This window comes from Phoxinus phoxinus (genome assembly GCF_949152265.1).
Source record: "Phoxinus phoxinus genome assembly, chromosome: 7".
Taxonomy (NCBI): Eukaryota; Metazoa; Chordata; class Actinopteri; order Cypriniformes; family Leuciscidae; genus Phoxinus; species Phoxinus phoxinus.
The window spans coordinates 39190033-39197532 of NC_136882.1; the positions used below are offsets into that span (position 1 = coordinate 39190033).

The window sequence follows — 7500 nt, forward strand, 5'->3', positions numbered from 1 at the left end:
AAGATTTTTTGGCTACTGTGTCTTTAAGAGCAGCCGCTGCTGACAGAGAGAGACGCACGCGGATCTCACACGCGCATCATTCTCTCACAACTCTTCTTTATGTTCATTTAAAACTATTTAACTCATTTAAGAGTGCTCAGTCTGCTCTTATGAGGATAGGCTACTCGACAAAACGGACATTTTTGCAGAATTGCGTGTTAGTTCGGTCAACTTCAAGCCGAAAGAGAACTCGATTCTGGCGCTCAATTTGTCTTTGCGTGAATGGTTTAAAAGCATTTGCAAGAATACAAGCGCATCATATAATGTAACGCCAGCCAAAGGATGACAGAAAAAAACGGATGCTGCGTTAATTACGTGAAATATTTACCACGGAGTCTTCTCCTCCCATTTCTACCAGTGATCGCTTTATTCAACTTCCCGCGTCGATCTGCGCACGTCAACAGCGCTACTGAGTTGCAGGTTGTCAGGTTGAGCTCACAAAGGTTGAAATGTGTATGATGTGTTGATTGCGCGAGTAGGATGGGTTTCATACAAGATCTGACAACTGGGCAACCTTGGAATAATATATTGATGTGATTATTCATATAACAACGTTTGGGAACACAAATTACGGGAGTTTCACGGGAGAAAGGACAAAACGGGAGGGGGGCGGGAGATGGTGTGAAATACGGGAGAGTCCCGGTGAAAACGGGAGTGTTGACTGGTATGTATGAGGTGCAAAACTGACTTGTGCACTTGCAACTCAGAGGCGCGAGAGAAGGGGATGGCGGGAGCGGGGGTGTTTAAAGGAGCCGTTCTATTGGCTGGCGCCTAGCCAATGAAATGGGTCTTCTATTGTACGTGATGATGTCACGAAACCCGCCTCCTCGTGGACTATCTGAAACGCTAACATGGCTTAATGCATTAGACTGATTTTAAATAAATAAATGATATTATCAAACTCAGTCAACACTAAAGTAATTAAGCATAGCCTACTATAAAGCAGACGAGCCCAGAATATGACATAAGAAAGCAAATTTGTGTTCAGTGCAAATAAACCTGCTGCCTGTTTTATTAATTATAACGAATTGTGTGGTTTTTTTTTTTTTTTACAAAGCATTTTTATACAGTCATTAAGCCTCATTAAGCGTTTTCTTGGTTTTCTCTGGGAGGAAAATGCATAATGTACAATTAAACGTGTGTCGTTGATTATTAGTAGGCCCTATGGTGCTTACTGAGTTTGATAATATAATTTATTTATATTAATATCAGTCTAAAGGCATTTTTATTTTTTTTTGCTAAATGAGGGATATCTATCCACCTTATTTTTATGAAGAAGAAAAAAAAACCTTTATTAAGGTTTTTGAGTTTTCAAAATTACAGAAATCAATATCAAGTTCTTGTCACATTTCTTTTCATTTTTTATACACATTTTCACATTTTGTATAACTTGAAAGACAACAATAATTTAAATAAAAAGAAACAAACAAACATTTAAAAATAATAATAATAGGCTAAAGGCCATCACAAACATAGGCTATGTTAAATTCATTTAGCAGAGATACAGATCTCTGGGCTTTTTGATTTTTTTTAAAAACTTTACAGACTCAGACTGCATTTTAAAGGCTGCTTATTTTAAAATACTCCATTTAGTTTGATGAATATACAATTTTCATAATAACAAAAACAAATCGATAACATATATTGTTCCCACTCAAATGAGGGAAACATAACCCAAACAAATTTAGATGGAGGAGAAGAAATATTAACAAAAAGAGATCTAATCGATTGGTTTCTGCATTAATCATTAATTAAATCAAGTTTATCTAAAAACAAATCATCACGTACAATAGAAGACCCATTTCATTGGCTAGCCGCCAGCCAATAGAACGGCTCCTTTAAACACCCCCGCTCCCGCCCCCCCTTCTCGCGCGCCTCTGAGTTGCAAGTGCACAAGTCAGTTTTGCACCTCATATATTGCGAAAAGAGTAGCAAAAGTCAAGGCGCGAAATTTGAACTTGTAGTGACAGATTTGAGGAGTTGCAAGTGCCTATTTGAGGTTGTACTGGGAATATGAATGTAAGAAGAAGTGCAAATATATATTACACGTTTGTGTCAGTCATTGTATTTTTGTGAATGGCATTTTACACATCTGTGACTACTTGTCTGCAGCTTCAAATTCAGAATACAGGTTTGTGACTATTCTCTGCGAGAACAAATTTCAACATTCAACTTCAGATTTTTATTTTACAAGTTTTCACATCAGAGCTGTGAGTGTAAATTTGAGCATACAAGTACAAATATGTATTGTACAAGTTCTCAAATTCACATCTACGTGCTCTCGAGTTTTGCTACTCATTTACCTTCATACTCATGCAGTATAATTGGTTGACATCGCGTGTTTGATTGACAGGAACAGAGTGTGAGGCTGATCAGACAGTCGAAACGAATGTGTGTGCGCCTTTAGGCCGATAGCCTAATTATTTTGTTGTGTTTCTTTGAATTAGTCAATTATTTTAAATAAAATTAAAATAATTCATTATTTCTTTATTACATCATGATTTAATTTCTATAGGCTATATATTTTTAAATAGAGTTGGCTCTTCAGATCTGCGAGCCAGCTCCCGTCGTTCACCTAAAAGAGCCGGCTTTTAGATCCGGCTCATTCGCGAACGACCCATCACTGGCTTACAGTTTATGAAAACCTTTTCACAATATTCTTTGGATTTGGGGTTTTCATAAACTGTAAGCCATAATCATCAAAATTATAACTAATAAAGGCTTGAAATATCTCACTTTGCATGTAATGAGTCTATATAATATATTAGTTTCACCTTTTAAGTTGAATTACTGAAATAAATGAACTTTTGCACCATATTCTCATATTATATATTTGTGTGTATTAAAGTGTGTATATTTAGGATATGAGTTTAGTTGTCTTGTACTGCACTTTGGTCAGTCTTGTGGCTGTTTTAAATGTGCTTTATAGATGAATTAAACTTTAAACTTGATATAGGCCTGTGCTTTTTTCTCCTTCAAAACAAAACCATTGATGATGCGCTTGTTCAGAAAACGAGTAACGTTATTGGTTTAATTCACAATCTAGAGTGGACATTGGTCAGCTGGTATATGTCATCATCAATCATGTTCATTTAGCTAACGGCAGGCCGACGTTAAACTTAGCCTTTGCATTTGAGTCTCTTTATAAGGTTATGACAAATTGTGCCGACATCATTTTTATCTATGCTGTCATACAAAGAAATTATGAGCGCATGCAAAATCAAGAGAACCAACGAGATATTAATAACTGATAATGTTGTAGTCAATTTTAACTTTTTCCTCTCAGCCTTTTATTTCTCAATGCAATTTTTTTTTTTGCGTAGTAAAATAAAACCTGTAGCTGTAGTTTGCCTTTTTTCCCTAAATTATTTTGTCAGATAAATATCTACACCTCACTGCAAAACATGCTTTTCTTGCAGTACATAGTATTTTTGTTTTGTTTCCAGTCCAAATATCTAAAAATACTTAAATCAAGATGCATTTACTAGATGAGTAAAATGACATAAGATATTAAGTCTTGTTTTCTGGGGAAATTATAAAAAATTAAGTGAGTTTTTGCTTTAAAAAAAAAAAAGCTAAATTATCTGCCAATGAGGTCAGAAAAAATAATCATAATTCAAACAGAACAAGATTATTTTTCTTATGCCTTTGGCAGATAATTTAGCTTTTGTTTTTAAGCATCAAATCACTTAATTTCCCCAGAAAACAAGAAATAATATTATATGGCATTTTACTAAATTAAGAATTTGTAGATATTTGGACTGGAAACAAGACAAAAAATACTACGCAAGGAAAGGATTTTTGCAGTGCAAGATTTGTGTTTTGTTCTTCCCTCATATTTATAATATTTTGATGGTTAAATCAATCTTGTAGGGTCATTAAAAGCAAACATCACTTTAGTCCACTAGTGTAGCGGATCGAGGAAGACATTATGTTAATGTTATTTGACAGTCCTCTGAGTTTCTTTGAGTAACACAGCCAGATAGACGCTTGCTCTTCTTCTTGGAGTGTGTATGCGCTGACTGGCCTGTTGTTTCCAGATCACAGTGAAGTTTCCCCGGAAGAGCCTCCGAACACAAAGACGGCTCAGAGACGCACAGAACGTCATTGTCTTCAGACACTGGATACCGGCGCTGGTTTGGCTCTCGCTTCACACACTCGCTGCTCTACTCATATATTAGATCATCTGCCAACATTGATTAACTGACGCTGTAATGCAGGGCCCGTCTAACTAGCGTTTAGTATTCGGTAGCGGTGTCACGATTCGATACATATCACGATACGATATTATTGCGATCCTCCAATACAAGTTTGACCCATGCTTTTTTGCTTAAAGGTGAAGACCCAACTTCATACATGTTTTGGCCGGTAAACATATTTTATTATTGTCCTGGACTTAATTAATACAAGTAATGTACAACTTTTATGAAGTTACCTCACTTATAGGTACAATATGTAATATGTTCTGCCTCTAGAGGGCGCTACATTCCAAACAACAACAACGGCGGCTGATGGGAACTGTCGTTTTTAACTCCACCGTGGATGTAAATCAGACGGGAATCGTGAATCATGTTCATGGATGAGGTAAAGCTCTATTTTTATAAATGTTGCGTTTAATGACATGCTTATATTTCATTAAAATGAATTAACCGCAAGAAAAGTAAGGTTTAATACTAAATTGGTTATCATGTTACTGTATTTGTCGAACTCATTGTTGTGATAACGCTGCACAGTTTTACGTGTTCTGAACCATTGTTGTAAAAGTGCATTCGAACACACACATCATTCACCAAAAGACGGATTAATCTTTATGTATAACACATGCTATATTTATTTACATGGCCATAAACACCAGACGTGATAAACAATGTCAATAAACTAAACACAAGCATAACACAATAATACTTTCCTTACATAAACACAACTATTACCGAACGCTACATTTGGAATATATAAAATTGACCCGTACGTTTACGGGACTTGTGTTTGTCGACAAAACCAGAAGCGATCGGTAAAGAATAATTGTGTTCATAACGCCTGCGCGAAACAAGCTAACGTTTGTTGCTTGATAGACGCTACAACTACAACTTCTGCATTCGTCCAGGACTCGCGCAGTACGAGCGGACACCGAGGCTAACGCGGATATGACGCGTCGACTGGCGACTCTCTCACCGCCGCGCACACGCCCCGCTTCCTCGGTTAAAATCACAATTTTCTCACGATTTAAAAATAGTTGGAAACATTTGGGATATTGTAAGTAATCAACTTAACAATATATATAACACTGGCCTTGTGATTTTGGGATATTTTAATGCACAAATATTACATATTGTACCTTTAAGGACTTATTTAGTGAGATTATGCCTGAAGAGGTTATCATATAAGATAAAAAATATATAATAATATGATTTGCGATAATTATATCGCAATATGATATGATAATTATATAATATGATAATTATGGTTTTTGTTTGTTTGGTTTTTTATTGTATTTATATGATATTTCTATTTTTGTAATTAATTTTTTGCCATGAAAATTGCTTTCAATGCTGACATGGCATTAAATCTATTGTGATACTGCAAGACATATGATAAAAGGTGAACACATTTACTGATTATTAAAATGCTAAATTTGATATTACATTGTGTGTGTAAATGAATATGATGGACTTGGTGCTGGAAACCCAAAGCACAGGACAATAGAGACACCAGAATAACAATATTCATGATTCTGAAGCTGAAAATATAATTATTTTAGATGAATATTCTTCACTGATATTTAAAATAATCAGAAATTTGGCATTATCAGGACTCAAATATTCCCCATTGCATTATTATACATTATATTCAACATTATATATAGTAGTTTAATGTAGAGCAGACACTAAAAGTCTGTAAACTTGAATTTTTCTCACACAGTAATTTCTATTTTGGGTGAACTATACACACTACATGTTGCATTTTTGTGTTGCGATATATTGTGTCCCCAGGAAAGCAGTTTTACTTCTTAATTCCAGCGTCTGCTGAAAAGGTTTGAGGCATAAAGGTGTCATTTGTGTTTTTGAAGCAGAAGTATTTTCTCCTGGCGGTGTTTGGCTGCGCCGCCGCGTAATTATCACACGCTTGATTGTGTTTGTCTGAGATGAAGATGAAGATCTCCTCAGGCTTTCTCTGTGTTCACCGACTTCATCCGTGTGTGTGAGACACGTAATGTTTCCAGTCCGAGTCGCTGCTCAAACACGTCTTGCGGTGGCGGAGAGACTGGCACATTCCCTCAGTCTCGACGCCTTTAAAGGCTTAGTTCACCCAGAAATACAAATTCTCTCAGTAATTACTCTCCCTCATGTTGTTCCAAACATAGATATCCATAATAAAGTCTAGATGTCTCGTCCGCGCTGCTGGCCAATGGAGGTCGACGTCCGCACCTGGCGGCCATCTTGTCACAGTCAGCTCGCTCACTCATTGTGTTTTAATGCATGCACTTTTTAAATAACCATAACTTGCTCAATTTTCTACCGATTTTCAAACGGGTTGGTTTGTTATAAACGTCAGAGATGTAGTTATGACACTGCATACGTATGAATAATTATAATATTATATATTTCAATTCAAGCATCCATAATTATAGCCACGTTAATAACGTTTGTAAGAAACCAAACCGTTTGTAAATCCGTCAAGATTTCAGCGAGATAAGAGGATTTGTGTTCGTGCGGATCATCGCCGTACATCAGGAACCACAGAGCCCGCCAGAACGCTTGCCTGTGACAAGATGGCCGCCGGTGATGACGTTAGAGACTCCGCCGTAAGACATCTAGCCTTTATTATGTATATCTATGGTTTCAACCCCGTAATGGCCTCTGTGTGAGTTCTCGTAGAGCCAGAGAATGTCTAATAGGAAGAGAATTGGCACTCTCTGCTTACTTCCGGGTTCTGGATTGGTTGCAGTAACACGTCTCTATCCATGCGGGGGCGCTCGCGAGCGAGTCTATGGCAAAATACCCCTCAAAACCCACTTTTCTCAGGATATAATTTTTTGTCTAGTAATTTAAATGTTGTATTCGAAAGGGGGGGCTAAGATAATACACTCAGCTGAAAATTGCATTTTTAAGTTCACTTATCTGCTCTAAAAAAGCTTTCAAAAATGTGATGACGTCACATCACATATATGTTATTAGCAGAATGCTAGCATGTTCCGGCCAACAACGGCCCCACCTGTAAGAAATCGAAAGGACATAAGTACTGGTTCATTCAACTTTCGACCTATAACCCATGTTGAACTTGCAAAGCCTACAATAAAATCTGAGATTTCTCAACGGCAATCGGGTGAAAGAGACACATTTAGCCGTATAGCCCCATTGACTCCCATTCAGTCTGCACTCGCTCGCGATCACCCCCAGTGGAATTCTAATGGAACTGCAACCAAAATCAATACAATGGGGCTGAATGGGGAGTGCCAAGGCT

General features: G+C 37.0%; 1 protein-coding gene across 1 annotated transcript in view; it reads right to left on the reverse strand.

The window, feature by feature from the left end:
• Positions 1-7500, reverse strand: part of edar (ectodysplasin A receptor) — a 64698-nt gene that overhangs the window by 8551 nt on the left and 48647 nt on the right. The gene's annotated exons all lie outside the window — the stretch shown is intronic.